The 27310-nt window shown below is 43.9% G+C and overlaps 1 protein-coding gene across 1 annotated transcript in view; it reads left to right on the plus strand.

Annotated features, from left to right (window-relative positions):
• Positions 1–27310, plus strand: part of mcamb (melanoma cell adhesion molecule b) — a 244314-nt gene that overhangs the window by 15944 nt on the left and 201060 nt on the right. The gene's annotated exons all lie outside the window — the stretch shown is intronic.

Genomic DNA, 27310 nt, shown 5'->3' on the forward strand with positions numbered 1-27310 from the left:
TCTCCTTCTCCCCACCCCATATTTTTATGTTGGAAGGAAGTACTATAATTTGAAAGTCATTTTTAGTCTAAGTGGTAGTGACAGTAAGAAGCCTCAGAACACCAGGTCAAAGTCCAACAGATTTATTTGGAATCACGAGCTTTCGGAGCACTGCTCTTTCATCAGATGAGTGACTCATCAGGCCGTCTTCATACGTGCGGAACTTGGCTATCAGTTTCTGCTCGGAGATCCGCATTGTCGTGTGGGATTGAGGGGAGGGGGGCATGTTGGACTCTCCATTCTCGCCCTGGGAAACCTAAACATCACTCTTGTCGTGGTGATTTCAAGCATCTCTCTGATCGAGGTCTTCATTCTGGTCTGTGAACAATGGAATATTTGAGGTAGCCTGGTAACTTTAATCTCCATGCCCCCTGGACACAAGGAAGGCTTCCAAATCACACCCCCACTCCATTCTGCAGGAGGGTTTCCCCCTTCTCTCTGTCAGAAACTGCAGGTTGTGGAAGACCCCTTTTAGTTCTCTGACTAAGGAGAGTCACTTTTACTGATCCTGTTTTGCGATTTATCACATTTATGGGGACAAGCCTGTGAATAAGCATGGCAGAGAAATTTCACTTGTTTTCCTGATATTCTGATTAACCTAGGGACATCCGTTTACAGGAGCTGTATGATTTTTATCTGTCTTTATGCCTTGTAATGCTGGCATTTATAATGGTGGTCTTTTTCACCTGCTGTCTTTTATGGTTAAAACAAGTATGCCATTTCAAGGAGGTGGGCAAATGTTTAATATGGAAGTAGTGGGTAAGGCCCTATGAGTCCTCAGAGCGGATGAGGAAAACCCCCATAAAATTAATGGGTTTGTGTATTTTTTTTGTATTTCAGTTGTTTTGGGGTCATGGAATCTAATCAATTCTTGTTGTGGCGCAGACAGACTATATCATCTGGGAAAACACATATTGTATCGTTTGTACTTCTGAGGTACTTGGCGAGGGAGAAGCATCTTTGATTCATGCCCAAGTGTGGCACAAAAATCCCTTAATGGTTTAACCACCATTTTATCTGCGCTAAAACCCTGTAACTTTTATGGATGAATAAGCAATGGAAATAGCTACTTTAAAGATTTGCTTTCTATAAGTTCTGTAGCTCAGTCACCATTAGCCTGTGCTCAGTTGTGCATTGCTGAGCCAGTTGTGGCTGCATCCTGTTATCCTGATATCACAACCCGCCAGCAAATCCATCGATATTTCCTTTCATAAATTGTATGATGAGAGGTGCTGGATACAATGAATAATCCAATTTTCTTTCTGTCCCTTCCCATGTATGCTTGTTTGAAATGATTTTCTAATACAGTACCAATCTTTTATGTTATTTGTGAAAAAAATGAAAATCTTCAATAAAAATGTTTTAACAAATTATGGGGGCAACTCATATGGCGTAGGGGTGGCCCTTTAATGTGATTTATTTAAATGAGATTCCCAACCTTTCTAGACAGGAACCTCATCGTCACGGGGTGGGGTGGGCGGTGTGGAATCCGAAAATGAGGTCTCGCTGGTGAAACTCTTGTTTTCTCACTCTCTTGGGATTTTGCATCCACATCATGGGTGCAAAGTCACAGGTGTAGAGTCTGTACAGTAACTAGTTATTGTGGGACTTAACTATTAACACATATATAAATATTATAAGACAATAGGTTTTTCTTCAATTCAAGCCATGAGTTATCTCCATTCAAACTACTACCAATCATGTGACTCCATTTACATCATCTCGTGAGTGGTACTGTTTTTCCTGTCCCATATTAATCCTTTTTATAAATATATAAAGGAAAAGGTGAACTTTGGTCCCTTAGAGGATGAGAAGGGGGACTTAGTGGTAGGGGATGGGGATATGGCTGAGGTCCTGAATAACTTTTTTTGTTTCTGTCTTCACGGAGGAGGACGTGAATAATTTGCCGGGTGTTAAAGATGGAAAGGTGGTAGGACTGGAGGGTCTTAATGACATTACTGTTACTAGAGAGGAGGTGCTCGACAGACTGGAGGGGCTGATTGTGGACAAGTCGCCAGGACCGGATGGAATGCATCCGAGGGTTCTGAAAGAAATGGCGGAGGTGATAGTGGATGCCTTGGTGGTTATTTTCCAGACGTCGCTGGATTCCGGGGAAGTGCCGGAAGATTGGAAAACGGCTAATGTTATGCCATTGTTTAAGAAGGGTGCCAGGCAAAAGGCGGGGAATTATAGGCCGGTTAGTTTAACGTCTGTTGTAGGTAAAATGTTAGAATCCGTCATCAAGGAGGAAATAGCGAGGCATCTTGAGAGGAATTGCTTGATAGAGCAGACGCAGCACGGTTTCGTTAAAGGGAAGTCGTGTCTGACAAATTTACTGGAGTTCTATGAAGATGTGTCTAGGGCGGTGGATAGAGGAGAGCCGGTGGATGTGGTCTTTCTTGATTTTCAGAAGGCGTTTGACAAGGTACCTCACAAGAGGTTATTGCAGAAGGTCAGGGGACATGGAGTTGGGGGTAGGGTGTTAGCGTGGATAGAGGATTGGTTGTCAAATAGGAGGCAGAGAGTGGGGGTCAATGGGTGCTATTCGGATTGGCGGATGGTGACTAGTGGAGTGCCCCAGGGGTCGGTGCTGGGGCCTCAGCTATTCACCATTTATATAGATGATGTGGAGGAGGGAACCGAGTGTAGGGTGTCGAAATTTGCTGATGACACCAAGATTGGTGGAACGGCAAATTGTGCGGAGGGTGTGGAGAGTCTACAGAAGGATCTAGATAGGCTGGGCGAATGGGCCAGGAACTGGCAAATGGAATTTAATGTTGGCAAGTGCGAGGTGGTCCACTTTGGTAGGAATAATGGTAGGAAGGATTATTACTTACGTGAGGAAAAACTGCAGCATGCGACGGTGCAGAGGGACCTTGGGGTCCTTGTGCATGAATCGCAAAAACCCAGCTTGCAGGTGCAGCAGGTGGTCAGGAAGGCGAATGGGATGCTGGCCTTCGTAGCGAGGGGGATTGAATATAAAAGTAGGGAGGTCTTGCTGCGGCTGTATAGGGCATTGGTGAGGCCGCAGCTGGAGTACTGTGTGCAGTTTTGGGCGCCGTACTTACGCAAGGATATTTTGGCCTTGGAGGGAGTGCAGAGGAGGTTTACTAGGCTGATGCCGGAGTTGAGGGGGTTGAGCTATGAGGAGAGGCTGAATAAACTAGGCTTGTACTCGTTAGAGTTTAGAAGAATGAGGGGAGATCTCATTGAGACGTATAAGATGATGAATGGGATGGATAGGATAGAGGTGGAGAGACTCTTCCCGCACAGAAAGGATAGTAGGACTAGAGGGCACAGCCTCAAGATAAAGGGGGGGCGGTTTAGAACGGAGTTGAGGAGGAACTTCTTCACTCAAAGGGTGGTGAATCTCTGGAATTCTCTGCCCGTTGAGGTGGTGGAGGCTGCCTCGCTAAATATTTTTAAGACGCGGGTTGCTGGGTTTTTGATAAGAGAGGGGATTAAGGGTTATGGGGAGAGGGCGGGAATGTGGAACTGAGCCACGACAGATCAGCCATGATCTTATTGAATGGCGGGGCAGGCTCGAAGGGCTAGATGGCCTACTCCTGCTCCTATTTCTTATGTTCTTTCAGTCCTGAAGCAGCCAGGAAAATGACCAATTTGGGGTGGTGAAACCATCTTTACTGAGCTACTGTGCATGGACGAAGTGACAGAGTGAGTTCAGTCTCCCATGGTCCATAGGTTATGGAAGCAAATGTGCAAAAAATTCTTGAAACTGAGAAAAGGAGTGTCAAAGTAGTTTTAAAGAAATATGGCCAATGAAAATAATGCAATCTGAATCGATGATAATCGACCAAATATAGAATCTATTGGCCCCAATTCTGACAATTTACACCCCTTCACTAGCATATCAGTAAAGATGCAACTCCAGTCTGGTAGCAAAGGTCAAGGCTTTCACTCATAGAACTGTTCATCCCCTTTAATATGTCTCCTCAGATTATTTCCATACTTGCCACTCCTTTCACACAATGTTGGCTGATGTATGTGTGTTTTGGAGCTGTAATGGTGTCTAGTACATCTTAAACCAAACACAATGCTGAACATTATCACCAAAGGAAAACATTAAGGAAGTAAGCAATGTTGCAGGGACATGCAGGTTGTAGGGAAATAAACTGCTTGTACTTACTTTAGAATGTTTAACAAAGGGCTTTTATTTGTTTTCTAAGTAGACATGAAAGCGTTCCTTTGCTGCTTTTGAAATGTTTTCCTTCATCATTGCAGAACACTCATTAAAGTCATGGATTCCATTAAAATGTCAGAAAACTGCAATATTGACATATCAATCTGGATATGTTATCAACGATTACTTCAGCAGCGAAACAAAGTGGAATGAGTAAAGCTTGAAATTACCATTAAAATGTTGGTCCTGACAATAGTGATTTGTCTTTGATGCAATTGCTTAATGTGTTTAACACATCCCAAACTGTCTCTTCATAAAGCTTTGAGTGTTTTCCAGATATGTTTCTGAAATGGTGGGGCAGGGAGGGTGGGGAGAAGGAACATTCAAACAGCGTTTTCTGCTCTGAGCTTATTACCAAGAAAAGGGCTTCATTGTGTTGGCCATGGAATGCAGCTGAACTCAGTCCCATTTACCAGTTGCCCTTTCTTGTGATCACATAGTTCTCAGTGTATCATTCATTGCTGCATCCTTCAGGCAGGCTTACTTAGCATGTGTCACATTGACCTCCATTGGTAATGATGTACTTCCTGCCCCCCCACCCACCCTGAAAGTCTTTGGAATCTGAAAATGATATTTCACTTTTAAATTAATTATTCTTTAGCTTTAATGCAAGGTAAATTCATATGATGCACTTGAAGAGAAAGAAAACAGTACCGGCCTACAGGGAGAGAGTGAAGGAGTGGAACTAGCTGAGTTGCTTTATCAGAGAGTCAGCATAAATACAGCATCCTGAATGGCCACTGAACAATGACCATCAATGATTTTACAATTTAATCCTACAGTTCTTAGAGTTGTCTTGTCACAATAGAGAAGAGCTGCCTATTACTCTTTTATTTTCAAAATTGAAAATGGGGACTTTCTATTATATACATGCTTGAGACTATTTTGATCTACAAAATTTCATCTGCTGTCTTGGCTTTGACTGTTGAGTCTCATCATAGAACATAGAACACTACAGCACAAACAGGCCCTTCGGCCCACAAGTTGCACCGATCACATCTATACCTACTAAGCCATAGCCATGATGACATTGGATAGAATGTCATCCACGTTAAAGTTGCTGGTTGAGTTATGTTACAATCAATGCCTGGACAAGGCCCCTAATTTGCTTACTTCCCAAACAGGACCCCAATTTTGTTATGCTCCCAGGTGAGGAGAAATTACTGGCTCCCATTGTTTATCCAGCCTCCTTCAGTTAGTCGTAACAAAGTCAATTTGAAAGGTATCTATTTGATCTGTTGCCCTGTGGGTACCTTTTCCCAAATGTGTTTATTTTTAGAGGGAGCCTATTTAACCAGGCTTTCTTGAATGAAACAAGTTTATTAGTTTCTAAAACCAAAGAAAAATAATAAAAACAGGAAATACACATTCCACACACTGATCTGTAGAATAACAGTCCAAATAAAAGAAAAAATATACAAATCCTGTTTTTTCTTTCAACTCGGACCATTTCCATGTTTTGAGATATAACTCAACAGAAGATGGGTTTTGGATGTCTGCCGAGATATGACAATCAGTTTTCATTGTCTTTGCAACCATAGGAGATTAAAGTTTAGTCTAGAGGTAGTTTCCTACCTCCCTTTCAGATCTCTGAAGAAGTCCCCTTTCCAGAGTGACATTCCATGTTCTCTTGGACTAGTCAATCAACTATAACGCACATATGAATTTTACAGAAGGTGGCCACTTTACATCATCAGCCATGTTTTGTTCTGTCTTTGCTTGTGTTTCTTCTAAGAACGTGTCTTCCTCAAGAAGTTCAATATGTAAGTGATTCAGGGCTGTATCGTTGTGACATTATCTGATTTAAATATGTCTGTAACTAGTCAATTTAATGCTAAGTTTAATTGGCAAATTCCCTAGTGATTATCAAAAAGCAGAATACAATGAATGCTGGAAATCCGAAATAAAAATAGAAAAAGCTGGAAATGCTCAGCATGTTATGGAAGTATCTGTGTGAAGAGAAACAAAGTTAACGTTTCAGGTCTCACATTGACTTTTCTCTCCTTGACCTTCCTGCGAATCTCAAGGAACAGCACCTCGTATTTTAATTAGGCACTTTTCCAGCCTTCAAAACTCAACATTGAGTTCAATAATTTCAGACATAATCTTAATACCCATTTTATTTCTTTTTGCATGTTTTGTGTTTTCTCTTTTTTGTTTTCAGTCAGCAGCACACTTGTTCTAGGCACGTCTTTGTTTCTTTGTTTCTTTTCTTGCCCTATCACCATTCCTTTGGCCCAGGAAGACGAACACTTTGTCTTTCAATCTCTCTGTCTTTCACTCTATCATGGCTCTTCTTTTTGTCCCTGTTTCACCCACCCCATGCTCAAACCTATTACAGCTCTAACTTTGTCCAATTTTGGTGAACGGTCACAGACCTGAAATTTTAACATGCTTTTCTCACCACAGATACTGTAGTAAGCTGCAGTGTATTTCCCAAATTTTCTGTTTTTGTTTTCCTACTGATTATCGTGTCAGAGTAAAATGGTATTAAAGAATTATGTCATGATTACAACTCGGAAGGAGGCCATTAGGCCTTTAAGAACAACTCAGCTAGTCCCATTCCCTTGCTTTTTCCCTTGTAGCCCTACAAATCTTTTTTTTCTGTGGGTAATTATCCAATTCCCTTTGAAAGCCAGGATTGAATCTGCCACCACCACATTCTCAGACGGCGCATTTCACATTCTATCCAATTGCTGTGTAAAATAAGGCTTTTCTTCATGCTGCCTCTAGTTCATTGACAATCATCTTAAATAATTGTCCTCTGGTTCTCAATCCTTCTGCCAAGTGGAACACTTTCTCTTTACCCAGATGCTTCCTGATTTTGAGCACCTCTGTCAAATCTCCCCAGGAACTTCTTTTATCAAAGCGAAGGGCCCCAGCTCCTCCAGTGTAACCATGTACCTGAAGTGCTTCCTGCCTGGATCTTAGAAGGCTTTTCAACACCCTCTCTACAGCCTGGATCCTTTCTTAGAAAGCTTTTCAACACCCTCTCTGAAGCCTTCACATTGTTCTTAAAGTGTGGTGCTCAGGAATGGACACAATATTCATTTGAGGCCGAACCACTGTTTTGCAAAGGTTCGATATGGTAAGAAGTCTCACAACACCAGGTTAAAGTCCACTAGGGGTAGCAAAAGCCACTAGCTTTCAGAGTGCTGCGTCTTCATCAGGTGAGTGGGATTCCTAAACAGGACACATAAAGACACAAACTCAATTTATAAAATAATGGTTGGAATGCGAGTTTTTACAGGTAATCAAATCTTAAAGGTACAGACAATGTAAGGTGGATGAGCTGGCCTCTGAGCTACAGACACTGAGGCTCATCAGGGGGAGAGAGGGTGCCATTGTCAATGGGGTGCAAGTGACATCCACCCCCCCTAGACTGGCTAAATCTAAGGGTCAGGGACAAAGGGGGGCTGCTGGGAGGAGGAAGGGCGGTGAGGAGCGGAGGCCTCAGCCTCTTAATCGGCATAACAGGTTTGAGGTTCTTGCTTCCAGTCTGGAAGAGGATGAGGCAGGTGAGGTTGGTGAGCAAACTGCACACGGTACAGTGATGCAGCAGGACATAGGCAAAGAGAAGGGGAAAAGGAACGTAGTAGTGATTGGGGATAGTGGGGTGAAGGGTATTGACACTGTCCTTTGTCACAATGACGAAGTGCACAGAAGGGTGTGTTGTCTGCCTGGTGCTCGGGTACAGAATGTCGCAGCTGGGCTGCAGAGGAACCTGGAGTGGGAGGGTGAGAATCCGGTCGTTGTGGTACATGTGGGTGCCGGCGACGTAGGCAAAGTGCGGACTGAGGATCTGGGGAGGGAGTATGAAAAGCTGGGAATGGAATTAAAAAGTAGAACCGACAAGGTGGTCGTCTCTGGGCTACTGCCTGAACTGAGTGCAGACGGGCGTAGGGTTGACAGGATAAAGGAAGTGAATGGGTGGCTCAGGGATTGGTGTGGGAGGAATGGGTTCGAATTTATGGGGCATTGGCACCAGTATTGGGGTAGGTGGGACTTGTTCGGGCGGGATGGGGTTGGTCTGAACCGTGCTGGGACCAGAGTGTTGGCGAATCGAGTAAAGAGGACTGTAGACAGGGCTTTAAACTAATTAGGGGGGGGAGGGTGCGAGGGTAGGTGACGCTACGAGGTCTAAAGTTAAGGATAGGGTACAGGTAAGGGAAGAGGCCGAGGATGTCCCAATTGGTGGCGTTACGGCAAATAGGGTCCAGGTGAAGGCTGGGATGAAAGCACTTTATCTGAATGCACGAAGCATTCGGAATAAAGTGGATGAGCTGGTGGCACAGATCGACACAAATGGATACGATCTGGTGCCCATTACAGAGACGTGGCTGCAAGGTGACAGGGACTGGGAGATGAATGTACAGGGCTATCAAGTGTTTAGGAAGGATAGGCAGGAGGAAAGAGGGGGTGGCGTAGCTCTGCTGATTAAGGATAGTATCAAGGTGGTAGCAAGGGATGATATTGGAGCCAAAGAGCAGAAAGTGGAATCGTTGTGGGTGGAGATTAGGAACAGCAAAGGGAGGAAGACGCTGGTGGGTGTCGTCTATAGGCCCCCAAATAATGATCTGGAGGTCGGGCGGGCTGTTAACGCGCAAATAAGTGCGGCGTGCAGGAATGGGACGGCAGTAGTTATGGGAGATTTCAATCTGCATATTGATTGGTCGACCCATGTTGGACGAGGTGGGCTCGAGGAGGAGTTCTTGGAATGCTGCCGGGATAATTTCCTTGAACAGTGTGTGTTGGAGCCGACGAGGGAGCGAGCTATCTTGGATCTGGTGCTATGTAATGAGGCGGGTAGAATTAGGGACCTTGCGGTGAAGGATCCTCTTGGAGAGAGTGATCGTTGCATGGTGGAGTTTCTGTTGCAGATGGAGGAGGAGAAAGTGGGTTCCCGGACACGCGTCCTTTGTTTGAATAGAGGGGAGTATGGTAGGATGAGAGAAGAATTGGCGAATGTGGACTGGGGGAGCGCGTTGGAAGGTAGGTCTGCTGAGGAGCAGTGGAGGATCCTTAAGGAGATCTTTCTTGGTGCTCAGCAGAAATTTATTCCGATGGTCAAAAAGGACAGTAGGAGGAGAGGTAATAAGCCGTGGATAACGAAGGAGGTGAAGGAAAGTGTTAAATTAAAAGCGGAGGAATTTAGAGTAGCTAAGAGCAGTGGGCGAGAAGAGGATTGGGAAAGGTTTAAATGTCAACAAAGATTGACAAAGAAGTTGATAAAGGAGGGTAGGAGAAGCTATGAAGCTGGGCTAGCACTTAATATAAAAAAGGACAGCAAGAGTTTTTATAAATATATAAAAAGGAAGAGGCTGGCTAGGGTGAACGTTGGTCCTTTAGAGGATGAGAAGGGGGACCTAGTGGTAGGGGATGGGGAAATGGCTGAGGTCTTGAACAACTTTTTTGTTTCGGTCTTCACGGAGGAGGACGTGAATAATTTGCCGGGTGTTAGAGATGGAAAGGTGGTAGGACTGGAGGGTCTCAATGACATTACTGTTACTAGAGAGGCGGTGCTCGACAGACTGGAGGGGCTGATTGTGGACAAGTCCCCAGGACCAGATGGAATGCATCCGAGGGTTCTGAAAGAAATGGCGGAGGTGATAGTTAATGCCTTGGTGGTTATTTTCCAGACGTCGCTGGATTCCGGGGAAGTGCCGGAAGATTGGAAAGCGGCTAATGTTACGCCGTTGTTTAAGAAGGGTGCCAGGCAAAAGGCGGGGAATTAGAGGCCGGTTAGTTTAACGTCTGTTGTAGGTAAAATGTTAGAATCCGTCATCAAGGAGGAAATAGCGAGGCATCTTGAGGGGAATTGCTTGATAGAGCAGACGCAGCACGGTTTCGTTAAGGGGAGGTTGTGTCTGACAAATTTACTGGAGTTCTATGAGGATGTGTCTAGGGCGGTGGATAGAGGAGAGCCAGTGGATGTGGTCTTTCTTGATTTTCAGAAGGCGTTTGACAAGCTACCTCACAAGAGGTTATTGCAGAAGGTCAGGGGACATGGAGTTGGGGGTAGGGTGTTAGTGTGGATAGAGGACTGGTTGTCAAATAGGAGGCAGAGAGTGGGGGTCAATGGGTGCTATTCGGATTGGCGGTTGGTGACTAGTGGAGTGCCCCAGGGGTCGGTGCTGGGGCCTCAGCTATTTACCATTTATATAGATGATCTGGAGGAGAGAACCAAGTGTATGGTGTCGAAATTTGCTGATGACACCAAGATTGGGGGAACGGCAAATTGCGTGGAGGGTGTGGAGAGTCTGCAGAAGGATCTAGATAGGCTGGGCGAATGGGCCAGGAACTGGCAAATGGAATTTAATGTTGGCAAGTGCGAGGTGGTCCACTTTGGTAGGAATAATGGTAGGAAGGATTATTACTTACGTGGAGAAAAACTGCAGCAGGCGACGGTGCAGAGGGACCTCGGGGTCCTTGTGCATGAGTCGCAAAAACCCAGCTTGCAGGTGGTCAGGAAGGTGAATGGGATGCTGGCCTTCATAGCGAGGGGGATTGAATATAAAAGTAGGGAGGTCTTGCTGCGGCTATATAGGGCATTGGTGAGGCCGCAGCTGGAGTACTGTGTGCAGTTTTGGGCACCGTACTTACGCAAGGATATTTTGGCCTTGGAGGGAGTGCAGAGGAGGTTTACTAGGCTGATGCCGGAGTTGAGGGGGTTGAGCTATGAGGAGAGGCTGAATAAACTAGGCTTGTACTCGTTAGAGTTTAGAAGAATGAGGGGAGATCTCATTGAGACGTATAAGATGATGAATGGGATGGATAGGATAGAGATGGAGAGACTCTTCCTGCTCAGAAAGGACAGTAGGACTAGGGGGCACAGCCTCAAGATAAAGGGGGGGTGGTTTAGAACGGAGTTGAGGAAGAATTTCTTCACTCAAAGGGTGGTGAATCTCTGGAATTCTCTGCCCATTGAAGTGGTGGAGGCTGCCTCGCTAAATATTTTTAAGACGCGGGTTGATGGGTTTTTGATAAGAGAGGGGATTAAGGGTTATGGGGAGAGGGCGGGAATGTGGAACTGAGCCACGACAGATCAGCCATGATCTTATTGAATGGCGGGGCAGGCTTGAAGGGCCAGATGGCCTACTCCTGCTCCTATTTCTTATGTTCTTCTTATGTTCTTATTTTTCTTTGCTCTATCTCCTTTCTCTCCAGCACTAATATTCTCCATAATCAATTCTTTTACTACTCCTTTCTTTCCTGAACACCTTGCAAGCATGAATGTTTATTACCTAGTCCTGCCCTTTTATGAGCCAGGTCTTTGCATTGGTACATTCTACTTCTGCATGGCTACCTTATTTACCATATTCCATGCATTCACCTAATTTAGGCCTTATTGCATTCCCTCTTAGCTTCACCCATCTATTTCTGACTTTACCAAAATTAGTTGTTCCAATTCTTTGTGTACTTTGTTTTTCCTTTCTGATGTTACCTCCTAGTTCCCATCTTCTTACCGTGTTAGTTGAAGCTTTTTCCTATTGCAGTAGCAAACCACCATGCAAGGAAATTGGTCAGGTTCCATTCAGGTGCAACCCATCTGGCTTGTAGAGGTCTCATCTGCCCCAGAAGTGGCCCCAGTGTGCTAGTAATCTAAAACCCATCCTGCTGCACCATCTCAGCAACCAAATATTCATTTTCACTGTCTTATTTCTATATTCACCAGCCCATAGCACTGGATGTAGTCCAGAGATTACAACCCTTTAAGATCCTGTTTATTAATTTCTCTCTGAGCTCCAACTTCGCCTGCAGGACTCATCTCTTTTTTCCCCCCAAGCCATTGGTATTGATGTGGACCACAACTGTTGGCTATTCATTCTTCTTCCTCAAGAGTGCTATACAGTTGCTCAAGTGACATTCTTGACCCTTGGCACTAAAGAGTCAATTTACAGTCCTGGATTCATGTCTACTGCTGCAGAAATGTCTGTCTGTTCCTCCAACTGTTGAATCCCCTATCATTGTTTTTTCCTATTTTCCTCCTGCCCCTGTAAAGTTGAGCCAACTAAGGTGCACTCTGGATACACTCTCTAGCGAGACCGTCACTCTTGCCAGCAATTTGTACTGAATAACAGTGGTGAAGTTTACCTCTGCACTATCTGCTTGGCCTTTTTGATTACCTGACAGTCACCTATTCCCTTTCTGCTTGCAAATCCTTAAGCTTTGGAACCACATTCAGAGTACCTCGCAGACTTGGGTGGCACGGTTGCACAGTGGTTAGCACTGAAGCCTCACAGCTCCAGGGACGTGGGTTCAGTTCCCGGCTTGGATCACTGCCTGTGTGGAGTTTGCACGTTCTCCCTGTATCAGTGCTCTGGTTTACTCCTGCAGTCCAAAGATGTGTGGGTTAGGTTGATTGGCCATGCTAAAATTGCCCCTTAGTGTCCTGAGATGTGTAGGTTAGCGGGATTAGTGGTTAAATATGTAGGGATAAGAGGGTAGGGCCTGGGTGGAATTGTGGTCAGTGTAGACTCAATGGGCCAAATGGCCTCCTTCTGCACTGTAGGGTTTCTGTGATTCTATGAGATGCACTGCAGTGACAGCAGCTTCTGAAACCTGGAGCTCAAGCTTCTCCAGCTGATGATGCTTCCTGCACACGTGGTTGCCCATATCAATGCCTCTAGTGTCAGTGCTCTTGCCTTAGCTTCAACAGCGATAAAGGAGACTGAAACCAGAATAATTATGGAAGTGTGCTCTCATTTGATCCCATCAAGCTTTGGGATCAGTAGTTACCAAGCTGGGTAATGTGCTGTATGGAAACAGTACAATGCTCCTAAGTTTAGTATCGTACAGGCAAAATAGTCCAAAACTCTCATTATATAGGATAACATCCAGTGACTGTTGTAATAATGCACATCAATTCCCAAATTTAGGAAAGCACAACAGCATAGCTGTTTTAAATGTTTTTTGCTGATATCTCCAGATGCAATCTGAAGAACAAAGAACATTACAGCACAGGAATAGGCCCTTTGACCCACAAATCTGCACCAATCACTTTGTCCTGTGTGGACCAACCACCTGTAACCCTCTATACCCTATCCAGATAAGCTTTAAATGTCTCTAATGTAACTGCCTCAACCATCTCACTTGGCAGTGCATTCCAGGCCCCCACCACCCTCGATGTGGAGAAAACTTTTCCTACGCGTCTCTGTTGAACCTTTCCCCCTTACCTTAAACTTGACACAAAATGACACGTATAATTGTCATTTCTGCCCTGGGAAAAAGCTTCCAACTGCTCACCTTATCTATGCCCCTCATAATTTTATAAACTTCTATCAGCCTGTCCCTCAGCCTCCTGTCTTTCCAGGGAAAACAATCCTAGTTTATTCAATCTCTCCTCAGAGCTAATACCTTCCATACTAGGCAACATCCTGGTAAACCTTTCCTGTACTCCCTCCAAAAATACCATGTCCTTCTGGTAGCGACCAGAATTGGACACATTATTCCAAATGTGGCCTTACCAATGTTTTATATAACTGTAACACAATTTGCCAACTTTTATACTCTGTTGCCTTCATCAGCGGCACACGTGCCATTTGCTTTCTTCACCACCTTTTCCACCTGCGCTGCCACTTTTAAAGGTTTGTGGACTTGTATTCCCAGATCTCTGTATTCTAAGCTTCTGATGGTCTGCCATCTATTTTGTAGCTCTCACCTGAATTGAATGTACCAAAATGCACTACCTCACATTTGTCCAGATTAAATTCCATTTGCCATTTCTCCATGCAACCTTGCCATCTGTCTACATCCTGCTGTATTCTCTGACAATCTTCTTCACTATCCACAACTCCAGCAATCTTAGTATCACCAGCAAACTTGGAAATCAGACCAGCTATGTTTTCTTCCAAGTCATTTATATACATTACAAACAACAGAGGTCCCAGCACTGATCCGTGAGGAATGCCACTAGTTACAGACCTCCATTCAGAAAAACACCCTTTCCCTGCTATCCTCTGTACTCTATGGCCAAGTCAGTTCTGAATCATCTAGCTAATTCTTGATCCCATGTGATTTAATCTTTTATACCAACCTATCATAAACGACCTTGTCAAATGCTTTCCTAAAATCCATGTAGACAACATTTGTACATTAGTCAACTTACAAGTTCAGTACTACTTTCTGCATATGGCTTGAAGTGATTTCCCAACTCTTTCGGTTCCTTTTTTTTTAGAAAGAAGCAACATTTTGGACATTGGTTTTCAGTTTTCACTGTAGGGTTAGGATGGGAATGATGGTGAGATTCTCTCCTGTTGGAAATTGTCATTGTGGTCTTAAAAGATAGGTTGCAGGCCTTGAAGGTTGAAACAAAAAAAGAACTTTATGGAAAGGATGTCAACACTACAGGTTGCTAGTATAGACTGCCTGTTTCCCTGTGCAAATGGCCAATGATTTCATGTGATCAGTCTCTTAAAGTGCCCCATTCCACTGCAAAGCTGCAGTGAGGAAACACTAGAAATAACATGAATACTCAGCATATTTACCCTGCTAATCTCCCTGACATTAAGGGGCAATTGAGCATGGCCAATCAACCTAACCTGCAAATTTTTGGACTGTAGGAGAGAACCAGAGCTGCTAGAGGCAGCCCATGCAGATATGGGGAGAATGTGCAAACTCCACACAGACAATTATCTAACGCAGAAATCGAATCTGGGTTCCTAGAACTGTAAGGCAGCAGTACTAGCCACTGGGCACAAAGGTTCCTGACATCAATAATGTTATAGCGTTAACACTCAAAATGAGCACTGTGAACCATTAATAAACAAAACCAGTCAACTGGTCAGGCGTTTCAGAGACTGAACCTCAGGTATCTGTTTTTTAGTTACAGGACATCAGGTGGTGGTGTCTTTGGCTTGGTTTGGATGTTTTCTGTGGTTGTCTTGACCAGAGTCGACATAGTGTTCTGAGGTAGACTTGGTGTTGAAGTGTTCGAAACTAAGGTGCTGCCTTTCTCCATTGGTTCAGGTAGAACCATGTTCTCAGGAAGATCTAGGTATTTTCTTGGTACAGCTTGAAGTGGACTCTCTGTCAGTTCTGTCTCTGGCAGATTGGTTGTTGTTGCCAAAAGTTGATCCACATCTACTCCGTATTACACCATCTTGTATTTGTACAGTATAGGAGTCCGGTATAGTCTGTGCGAAGATGATGGCCGGTATCCACTTTTCATCTATGGTATAGTTGCTTTCCAGAACTACTTCATCCTGATGAAATAACATTTTTTCTTTTTCTCCTATCATATAACCTGAGCCTGCTGTTTTCTTCTTGACAAATTCTCTTGTCCTGGGTGGTTTAAGCAAATCAAACGTTGAGTGTAGTTGACCGGAGAAACTTGGGTTATTGAGTGTGCAATGTTTCTGTATGACAGCAGGAATTGGATCTATCATTTAGACAATGAACCTTGTTCTTTCTTTACCTTCAACAAATGTTTCATTGTCTGTACAAGTCACAAATGATGCTGAACATTGTGCAATCGTTAGTGAACAATCCCACTTCTGACCTTATGCTGGAATGAAAGTCATTAATGAAGCAGGGTTAGAGAGGTGTGACTTCATCAACGCCCTATACAATTGCAGCAAAACATCCCTATTCTCAAATCCTCTCTCTATGAAGGCCAACATACCACTTGACACCTTTACTGCCTGCTGTACCTGCGCACTTACTTTCAGCAACTGATGCACAAGGATTCCAAGTTCTCGTTGAGTATCCACCTCTCTCAATTTACACCCATTCAAGTAATAATCTGTCTTCCTATTATCGCTACCAAAGTGGATAACATTGTACAGGATATTACTGGCCAATTTTCAATGATGCTGGGTAGTTGCCAGTGTTGTAGCTATACTGGAACAACGTGGCTAAGTAAGTGGCATGGTAATTTCTAGATCACAAGTCTTCAGTACTATTGGCAGAATATTGTTATGGCCCATTGCCTTTGCAGTATCCAGTGCCTTTAGCCGGTCCTTGACGTAATATGGAGTGAATCGAATTGGCAGAAGACTGACATCTGTGATGCTGTAGAGACTTCTACTCCAGTGAGTTGTTTACTTGTCCACCACCATTCATGACTGGGTATGGAAGGACTGCAGAATTTAGATTTGATCCATTGGTTGTGAATCACTCATCTCTGTCTATTACTTGCTGCTTGTGCTGTTTGGTACCTAAGTAGCCTTGTCTTGTATTTTCACCAAGTTAACACCTCATATTAGGCATGCCTGGTACTTCTCCTGGCACACTCTTCTGCATTCTTCAGTGAACCTGGGTGATCCCCAGTCTTGGTGGTAATGATAGAGAGGGGGATATACCGGGCCATGAGGTTACAGATTGTGGTCAAATACAATTCTGCTGATGGTCTGCAGTGCTTCGTAGATGCCAAGTCTTGAGTTGCTATATGTGTTCAAAGTGTATTTAGCAAGGTGGTAGTGCCACACAACATGATGGAAAGTATCCTGAATGTGAAGACAGGACTTCATCTCCACAAGGACTGTGCCACCTTCACTCCTATCCATACTATTATTGGCAGATGTGCAGCAGGCAGGTTGGTGAGGATGAGGTCAAGTATGCTTTGTTGATTCCATCACCACCTTCCACAGACCCAATCTAGCAACTTTGCCCTTTAGGACTTTGCCAGCAGGAGATGTGACCATGCTATGGGGTCACCCCTGATCTTGGACATTAAAGTCCCTCACCCAGAGTACACTTTTCACCCTTGCCACCATCAGCACTTCCACCAAGTGGTGTTCAACATGGACGAGAGCTGATTCGTCAGCTGAGGACAGTGTGGGGTGGAGGGGTACAGATGCCGTGAAATCTCACGGGGCCCAGGTATTGGGGATTCCCAGGGCAACTCCCAAAGTTGTCATCTCTGGTGCCTAATTTGATGTATTGTTTGATGCCAGGTGGTCCATCCGGTTTCTTTCTACTTCGTAGTGGTTTGGTGCAACTGAGTGGCTTGCTAGACCATTTCAATGGACATTAAGAGTAGGCCATATTGTTATGGGTCTGTTTTACTATTTGGCAATTACACACGCTGCTGAAAAGGATTTTGGCATCCTCTGATTTCTGAACGCTGCTAACTTCCAGAAGCCTTGTACGTTAAATTTATCTTAAGAAGAACTTGCTACTGAAAACTGTGCACACACAGATGCACCTTCGCAATCACTTCACCTTCTAAAGTTAACTAAAATACTTAACACTTCAGCACGGAAACATAGAAAATAGAAGTAGAAATAGGCCATTCAGCCCTTTGCATCTCCTCTGCCATTCATTTTGATCATCCTGATCCCACTTTCCCTCCATATCCCTTTAGCCTAAAGAGCTACATCTAATTTCTTCTCGAAATCACACATTTTGGCCTTAGCTACGTTCTGTGGTAGTGAATTCCACACATTTTCTACTTTCTGGCTGAAGAAATTTTTCCTTACTTCAGTTCTGAAGGGATTCATCCCTTATCTTTAACATAGAGAAACATGATTAAAAATACATTTTTTAAGGGCACAGTATCATCACAACGTCACGAATCAGGAATGTTTGCCTTTTGATCACCAAAACGAAAAAGTGATGTTCAAGATTCCGAAAGAAACCATGAACTTGATCCTAAGCATTAGACAGCTGAGTTCTGAAGAAAGTTTGGGAAAATATAGGATTTTCTACCTACATATGGAACTGGGATATATATGTAGGAGATAAACAAATATTGAGCACTACTCAAAACAACCTTTGGTAAAGGGATAAGAGGATACAAGTTCAAACTAGTAAAAGGCAAACTTGTGAAGAGACAGAATATATCTTTGACTTACAAGGCGAGTTCACACTTTTGGAAGGTGCTAAAATTTGAGAATGGCATGAAAGTAGACCTTATGTGGTTTTGAAATGTACTGGGAGGATTAACAACAATGAAGTAATGTGGATAATCCGAAAGTGATAGTGTGGGTTCTAGCTGACATTAAATAATATGGAAAGCTAAAATGATATTGTGGAATAATAAGGGGTGACAGATCAGAAAGGCCAAACTGGGCAGACAGATTGGAATTGACAAAAAGGAGCGGATAGGATGTTGGTGAGGTCTTTCAGTGCCTATGGACAGCATAGCTGGAACAGTGATTGTAATATATCTCCTTCATGCGGTCTGGACAAAAGAATATAACTTCTCCAGGGGTTAGTAGGATCTGCTCCCATCCTTGAAGGTTATACTGTAAAACTGACAACAAATTAACAAATTAAAGCTGAACTCACAATAAAAGGTAAATAAAATCGTGCCTGCAATGTGTTAGGTGAAAGAGAAGAATTTACGAAGGCCGTTAAAAAGGGATACAGAACAGCCCATCCCATGGAACATTCCCTCCCATAGAATACCCCCTCCGTCCACCATGGACCATCTCCCTTGCACCAGCATTGCCTGGGTATGACTTTCTGCCCTCCTGGGAATGTACTCTTCTGCACACCTCTGGTGGGTTTTGCTGACCAGGTGCACGTTGTGGGGAACCTGTTGTGATTCCTATTGGTGTGCAATGAATGGACAATCTTAACAGGCAAGGTTTTTAGGCATAAAGGCCTGATAACTAGATTTAAATGTATTAAAATGGGTAATTGGCAGGAGTAAGGACAATCAGAACAGAAAATCCAATGGTGTAAATCACGTTTTGGGATTCCTTTGGGATTTCCTGCTCCCACCATCCATTCCGATCCCTCGAAAGAGGGGAGATCTCATTGAGACGTATAAGATGATGAATGGGATGGATAGGATAGAGGTGGAGAGACTCTTCCTGCTCAGAAAGGACAGTAGGACTAGGGGGCACAGCCTCAAGACAAAGGGGGCGCGGTTTAGAACGGAGTTGAGGAGGAACTTCTTCACTCAAAGGGTGGTGAATCTCTGGAATTCTCTGCCCGTTGAAGTGGTGGAGGCTGCCTCGCTAAATATTTTTAAGACGCGGGTTGATGGGTTTTTGATAAGAGAGGGGATTAAGGGTTATGGGGAGAGGGCGGGAATGTGGAACTGAGCCACGACAGATCAGCCATGATCTTATTGAACGGCGGGGCAGGCTCGAAGGGCTAGATGGCCTACTCCTGCTCCTATTTCTTATGTTCTTATGAAAGCAGGAACGAGAAATCCCTCCCTTTGCTTCCTGCTTGCCAACTAAATTTTTATCTATGCTGCTACCTTTCCTTATGTTATGGCCAGCCTCAGGCAAGGTTTCCCTAAAGGTATTGATCCAGATAAGAGTCGTCAGTTTGTTGCCACCCAGCTGGGATACCCCCTAAGTCTCTCAAATCCAGGTAAGTAGGGATGATTTGCTCTGTGTCTTTATTCAACCCACCCACTGCTGGTAACAACAAAGATTTTGTATCTAACAACATTCCTTTTCCCTTGGATACTTTTCCAGATACAATAGTTATGACTAAAATGGAGCCACTTCAACCAGGCTTTCTTGAGTTAAGAGAAAGTTTATTAACTACTAAAGGATAAATAGAAAAGGTAAAACACGTGTCTGAGTCATACTGATTAGAGATAAAAATTGAGTCCAATAGTAAACGTTGAAAAAAGTAATGCAGAACAGTTCTCGAGTTATGAGTATAGTTTAAGTTTATTTATTAGTGTCACAAGTAGGCTTACCTTAACACTGCAGTGAAGTTACTGTGAAAATCCCCTGGTTGCCACACTTTGGTGCCTGTTTGGATACACTGATGAAGAAGTTATCATGACTAGTGCACCTAACCAGCGCATCTTTCAGACTGTGGGAGAAAACCAGAGCACCCGGAGGAAAGCCATGCAGACATGAGGAGAACATGCAGACTTTGCACTGAGAGTGACCTGGATCCCTGGTGCTGTGAGGCAGCCATGCTAACCACGGTGTCACCGCATAGATGATGACATGTGGCAGCTGTTAGGAAAGCAAGTCTACACTTGCCTCATAACGTGCTATTTGTTGAAATAATGGAATATTTTCTTGTTAACTGAGGAAGTAATGCCCTTTTGAACAAGGGAGTGTATGTTGAGCCACATAGGTGAGATCTGTTCATTGACTTCTGCTGGCGAACAGTTGTTCTTGGTTCAGGTGTCCTGTAATTCAGTAGCTTGGTAAATATTTCCATTTTTCCAACTGTGATCCTTCTGGTGGCTTGTCAACTTTCACAGAAAGAAAGAGTTTTAGATGTTCCAGTAAAAGCTTTGCAGGACCCCTGCCTTGGTTATTTTCAGTGTGGCAATCTTTCAGCTGTTTTTTTCACATCACATGCACACATAGACCAACAGACGGACAACACCACACAGAATGCTAACAAGTAGGCTTTTAACCTCCAAGTATATGTATTTCAAGTGGGCTGGAATGTGCCAGCTTGCCTAGGCCAATATACTCAAGATCCTGGAGACGAGAGGACCATTATGTCCCTTTATCCTTACTGGAAATAGTAATCAATCTTTGGATGGTTTTATAAATACCTTGTTTGGAAGCACAGGAAAGAGTTCCAATGTTCCTCAGAGAAACTACTTGCGGCAATTCCTGTTCATGATTAGTTGTACATTCTCAGCCATCTAATGTGTCAATGTTTATTTTTAAAAACATGCAACTTGGGTCTTTTTTTAAGTTCATTATTTCCATGCGTAGTTACATTGTTTTTCTCCATCATCACAGCAGTTGCAAATTATACAACAATTCTTACGTGCAGGAAAACACAAAAATATGATACAATAAGGAGGAAAAGGATATCGACAATGCAAAGCATAGGAAAAAGGGAGAAAATGGCCAGTTTCCTGCATTTAGCTGCAGGAAAATGCTTGTCAGTTGAGGACAGGTTCAGCTGCTATGTCCCCGTTGTCAAAAAGCTGACATTAAAAGTTTGGGTTTTCATATAAAGATTAATCTCCTAGGTGTAATTCTGGAAGTCAACTAACTCTAGCAAGTTAACAATCCAGCCTTCATGAAAGGAGGGGGAAAAAAAAGACAGATGAAACACGGGCAAGAAACGAGAAAGGATTTTTTTTACATTATCTTGTAATTTAATTTGGAAAGGTACCAAGTGGGATCATAATTGTGCACAGTTCAGGTTAGTAGTACATATTTCCTTCACCTCTATGAATGACTGCCAAGCATAGTACCAAAGGCATGGCTGTATCTGGAAATTAGCTCTCTTTCTTGGCACACTTAGTTATTTTGGGATGGGATCCTCCAATCTCATCTATACTTGCCCTGCTGTAAATGAAAATGGAGAATTTGGTGTTACGAGCAAATCTCCAACAGCACTGGAGAATCCCACGAACAAGGACAGAGATTTTCAGCGTTTATCAGTGTGCTTGTGTTGATGGGTCTATATTCTCTGGGGTTTAGATGTTCTCATTGAAACGTATAAAATTGATTGAGAATTTGACAGAGTGGATGCTGGGAGGCTGTTTGCTCTGGCTAGGGAGCTAAGAATTTGCGATTATGGTCTCAGCATAAGAAGTAGGCCATTTAGGATTGAGATAACAAGAAATGTTTTCACTCAGAGTTGTGAATCTTAGGAATTCTCTACACCAGTGGGCTGTGGATGTTCAGTCACTGAGGATGTTCAAAACTAAGATTGGTAGATATTTTGGTACAGAGAATTGAAGAGTAAGGGGCTAGGACAGGGAAGTGAAATTAATGAAGATTAGCCATGATCTTATTGAATGACAGAGTAGGCTTAGGTGGTCATTTGATCTACTCCGACTCCTGTTTCTTACATTCTCGTGTCCTTTGTGAACTTTCTGGCGCTGGTGTATTTGCACGTATTATTGTATATGTTCGACCACATCTGTGGTTATTTTCCATTTTGAATGTGCTATGGTGGTCAACTCTGTGTAAAGCATCACTTGGTGTGGTACAGGAGCCCCATTGACATCCATGCCACATCTACTGCAGAGAAAAATAGTGGGCTAGGAAGGTGCACAATTCAGGTGCCTCTGTTTAGAACCATAGAGTGCCCACAGTGCAGGATGAGAGCATTCAGCCCATCAAGTCTGCAATGACATTCCAAATGAGCATCTTTACCACCACCCCCCCCGCCCCCCCCCAAACACTCATCGCCCTTTCCCCGTAATGCTGCACATTTACCATGGCTAATCCTACTCATCAGAGCCCAGCAGCTGAGCTTTTGTTTCAGGGACAAATTACATGGCCTTTCTTCTTCCAATGCATTTTCAAACAATCAACTTCCAGAGGTCATAACTATCAGTGACTGCTTCCCAATTGTCAGATTCAATGTCCATCATTTGCACATGCCACTTGTAGTTGTCTTGGTATTTGAGGTATGGACACCCAGGAGGTCGTGATTTAGTGGCCCTGAGGTATACAGCTGTCATTCATTTGATTGGCATTGCCAAGCTAATACTGACATTGGTTGAGCAATGAACCTATGCTGATGGAAGTAGTATACTCCAGGACCTCTGATTTTTGGCCTTGCACCAAATTAAGTTCCTCCTGCCCACCAAGCAGGCCCCCCACCACCACCGTTCAAGGGACAAAAAATTTCACCCGTTCTCTCTTATTCTATCAAAGCATTTTATAATTTTAAAGACTTCTATTAGGTCACCCCTCAACGTTTTTATGAAGGGAAAAAGGAGCCAGCCTCTTGGTCACTTGCTGATTTGTATATTTTTGCATTCCTGATATCATCCTTGTAAATCCTTTAACAACTTTCCCAGTTCTTTGATCCCCTTTCTATAATGTAATGAAAAAGCAGTATAAAATCCAATCCTGCCAAATACCACCATGGTAGGCTTCTGCAGAAAATGCAGATGTATGGGATTGAGGGTAGTCTAGGAAATTGGATCAGGAATTGGCTAGCAGATAGGAGACAGAGGCTGGTGGTTGATGGTAAATCTTCGTCATGGAGTTCGGTTACGAGTGGTGTGCCTCAGGGATCTGTTTTGGGGCCACTGCTGTTTGTAATTTTTATTAATGATCTGGATGAGGGTATAGCTGGGTGGATTAGTAAATTTGCTGATGACACCAAAGTCGGAGGTGTGGTAGATTGTGAGGAAGGGTGTCATAGTTTGCAGGGAGACTTAGACAGGTTGCAGAGCTGGGCCGAGAGGTGGCGGATGGAGTTTAATGTGGAGAAGTGTGAGGTGATTCACTTTGGTAGGAATAACAGATGTGTTGAGTATAGGGCTAACGGGAGGACTTTGAATAGTGTGGATGAACAGAGGGATCTAGGTGTATGTGTACATAGATCCCTGAAAGTTGGGAATCAAGTAGATAAGGTTGTTAAGAAGGCATATGGTGTCTTGGCGTTTATTGGTAGGGGGATTGAATTTAGGAGTCACAGCGTCATGTTGCAACTGTACACAACTCTGGTGCGGCCGCACTTGGAGTACTGTGTGCAGTTCTGGTCCCCACATTACAGGAAGGATGTGGAGGCTTTGGAGAGGGTGCAGAGGAGGTTTACCAGGATGTTGCCTGGTATGGAGGGGAGGTCCTATGAGGAAAGACTGAGGGATTTTGGGTTGTTTTCGCTAGAAAGAAGGCAGCTAAGAGGGGATCTTATTGAAACATATAAGATGATTAGAGGTTTAGATAGGGTGGATAGTGATAGCCTTTTTCCTCGGATGGAGAAAGCTAGCACGAGGGGGCATGGCTTTAAATTAAGGGGGGGTAGTTATAGGACGGATGTCAGGGGTAGGTTCTTTACCCAGAGGGTGGTGAGGGATTGGAATGCCCTGCCTGCTGCGGTTGTAAATGCGCCTAGTTTGGGGGCGTTTAAGAGATCCGTGGATAGGTTTATGGACGAAAAGGGATTGGTTTAGATTAGTGGGTCATTGTTTTTTTAACTGGTCGGCGCAACATCGTGGGCCGAAGGGCCTGTTCTGCGCTGTAATGTTCTATGTTCTATTCTTCATCATCAGTGAAGTGATGAAAAGTGCTATTAGGCAGCACTAACTCAGCAAAAACCTGCTCATTGACACTCAGTTTAGATTCCATCGGGGCCAATCAGTTCCTGACCTCATTACAACCTGAGTTCAAACATGGACAAAAGAGTTGAACTCAAGAGGTGACATGAGAGTGACTGCCCTTGAAATTGAAGCAACATTTGACTGAGTGCAGTATCAACTAGCTGTAGCAAAGTTGAAGTCAAAGGAAGTTGGGAAGATTCTCCACTGCCTAGAGTCATTACTCACGAAAAGGAAGATGATTGCGGTTGTTGGAAGTCTGTCATCTCCAGTTCATAGAATCATAGAGTCTTTACAATGCAGAAAGAAGCCAATCAGCCATTGAGCCTGCACCAGCAACAATCCCACCCATAACACCACATATTTACCTTGCTAATCTTCCTGACACTGAGGGGCAATTTAGCATGGCCAAACAACCATGCACATCTTTGGACTGTGGGAGGAAACTGGAGTACCCAGAGGAAACCCACGCAGACATAGAAGAACGTGCAAACTCCACACACGGACCTGAGGCCAGAATTAAACCTAGGTCCCTGGTAATGTGAGGCAGTTCCAGAACATCACGGTAGGTGTTCCTCAGGGTTATATCCTAGGCCCAACCATCTTCAGCTATTTCATCAATGATTTTCACTCCATTATAAGGTTAGAAGTGATGATATTTGCTGATGATTCCATATTTTTCAGTTTTGTCACTTGTTAGGAAATAGAGATATCTGTATTTGTGGTTGTTAGGAATAAGATATGGCTTTAAGTTTACACTTTTGTTTGGATAGTCAGAAGTTTTTTTGGATAGTCAGTAGCTTTTTCCCAGGGTGAAAGTGTCAATTACTGGGAGGCATAGGTTTAGGGTGCAAGGAGCAAATTTTAAAAGAGATGTACGAGGTAGATGTTTTGCACAAGAGAGTGGTGGATGCCTGGAACTTGCTGTTAGGGCAGGTAGTGAAGGCAGATACGTACTGACTTTTAAGGGCCATCTTGACAAGTACATGAATGAGATAGGAATAGAGGGATATGATCCCCAGAAGCGAAGGGGGTTTTAATTAAGAAGGGTCGATGCAGGCTTGGAGGGCCGAAGGGCCTGTTCCTGTGCTGTAATTTTCTTTGTTCTTAGTTCTTATATTATCTTTCTGCAGTTATGTGTTAAGTACACTTCAGTTTTAATTTCACCTTAAAAGATGCCTGTATTTTTAATGAAGCTTTATAACTGTAAAACAAACACGTGATATAAAAGTCTGGACTGTTGCTTAGCAATCAGGGTCCTTCAGGAACAGTAAAAACCGTTTGATTGCAATTGAAAGAACGTAACCCAGGTGAGAGCACTTTTTCACAGGAAGTGCTGGAATAGGTATGAGTTTATTTATTAATGTCACAAGTAGGCTTACATTAACACTGCAATGAAGTTACCGTGAAAGTCCCCTAGTCGCCATACTCCGGTGCCTGTTCGCGTACACTGAGGGAGAATTTAGCATGGCTCGTGCACCTAACCAGCACGCCTTTCGGACTGCGGAAGAAACCCACACAGACACGGAAAGACTCCACACAGACTGACGCAAGCCAGGAACCGGCGTCCCTGGCAGCGTGAGGCAGCAGTGCTAACCACTGTGCACATGAAGAGACCTTCTCAAGAGACAAACACAGGACACGGCGGACAGAGTACCCTTCGTCGTCCAGTACTTCTCCGGAGCAAAGAAGCTATGACATCTTCTCTGGAGCCTTCAACATGTCATTGATGAAGATGTACATTTCACCAAGGCCATCCCCACACCCCACTTCTTGCCTTCAAACAATCGCACAACCTCAAACAGACCATTGTCTGCAGCAAACTACCCAGCCTTCAGGAGAACAGTGACCACAACACCACATAACCCTGCCACAGCAACCTCTGCAAGAAGTGCCGGATCATCGACACAGATGCCATCATCTTCATGGGAACACAATCCACCATGTACACAGTACATACTCTTGCAACACAGCCAATGTTGTCTACCTGATATGCTGCAAGAAAGGGTGTCCTGAGGCATGGTACTTTGGGGAGACCGTGCAGACGCTATGGCAACAGATGAATGAACACCGCTCGACAATCATTAGGCAAGAGTGTTCTCTTCCTATTGGGGAACACTTCAGTGGCCACGGGCATTCGGCCTCTGATCTTCGAGTAAGCCTTCTCCAAGGCGCTTCACAACACATGACAGTGCAGAGTCGCTGAGCAGAGACTGATAGCCAAGTTTCGCACACATGAGGACGGCCTCAACTGGGATCTTGGGTTCATGTTACATTATCTGTAACCCACATGACTTGCCTAAGCTTGCAAAATCTCACTAACTGTCCTGTCAGGAGACAATACCCATCTCTTTAACCTGTGCTTAACGCTCTCTCCACTCATGTTGTCTGTACCTTTTAAGACTTGATTACCTGTAAAGATTCGCATTCCAACTGTTATTTTGTAAATTGAGTTTGTGTCTTTATATGCCCTGATTGTGAACAGAACTCCCACTTATCTGACAAAGGAGTAGAGCTCCGAAAGCTAGTGGTTTGTGCTACCAAATAAACCTGTTGGACTTTAACTTGGTGTTGTGAGACTTCTTACCGCATGAAGAGAGACAGCAGAGAGCAGACCCTTAACTAAAGAACAAAAAGGTTTTCAAAACCAGGGAGCAGGTCCTAAACAAGCTTGCAAGGCTACAAGGACTGGGTATGAAATGGAATGACTGAATTTCTCTCTAGAGAACTGACACAGACTTGATGGGCCAAAAGGTCTCCTCCTCTGCTGAAATGACTTTATTGTTCTATGATTTGTAATTGGATTTTCTCATACTTTACGTTTAACCATCTTTTTAAACTTCTCTTCTATCCTTATCAGCAATATCCACTCTTATTTTATTCTTTCCCATGGTCCCTCAGTTTTGTTTACATTTAGGCTGCCTACATTTCATGAATATTCATCCTCTCCAAGCCTGCCAGTGAAGTGGGTAACTGTTAGGAAGGGGAAAATGAAGAAGAGTCATGGCCCAAAGGTTACCCCAGTGGTAGTCTCCGAAAACATCAAGGGAAGGGCAACAAATGGGGGAGGCGATCTTCCAGAGGAAAGACAGGAGGACCGGAATGCCTTAGAGGGAAGGAAGGGGACTAAAAGTGAGATAGTGGTGGGGGATGGGAGGGTTAAAGGA

This window comes from Carcharhinus amblyrhynchos, chromosome 29 (assembly GCF_965287045.1).
Source record: "Carcharhinus amblyrhynchos chromosome 29, sCarAmb.v2.hapA, whole genome shotgun sequence".
In the NCBI taxonomy this organism is placed as follows: Eukaryota; Metazoa; Chordata; class Chondrichthyes; order Carcharhiniformes; family Carcharhinidae; genus Carcharhinus; species Carcharhinus amblyrhynchos.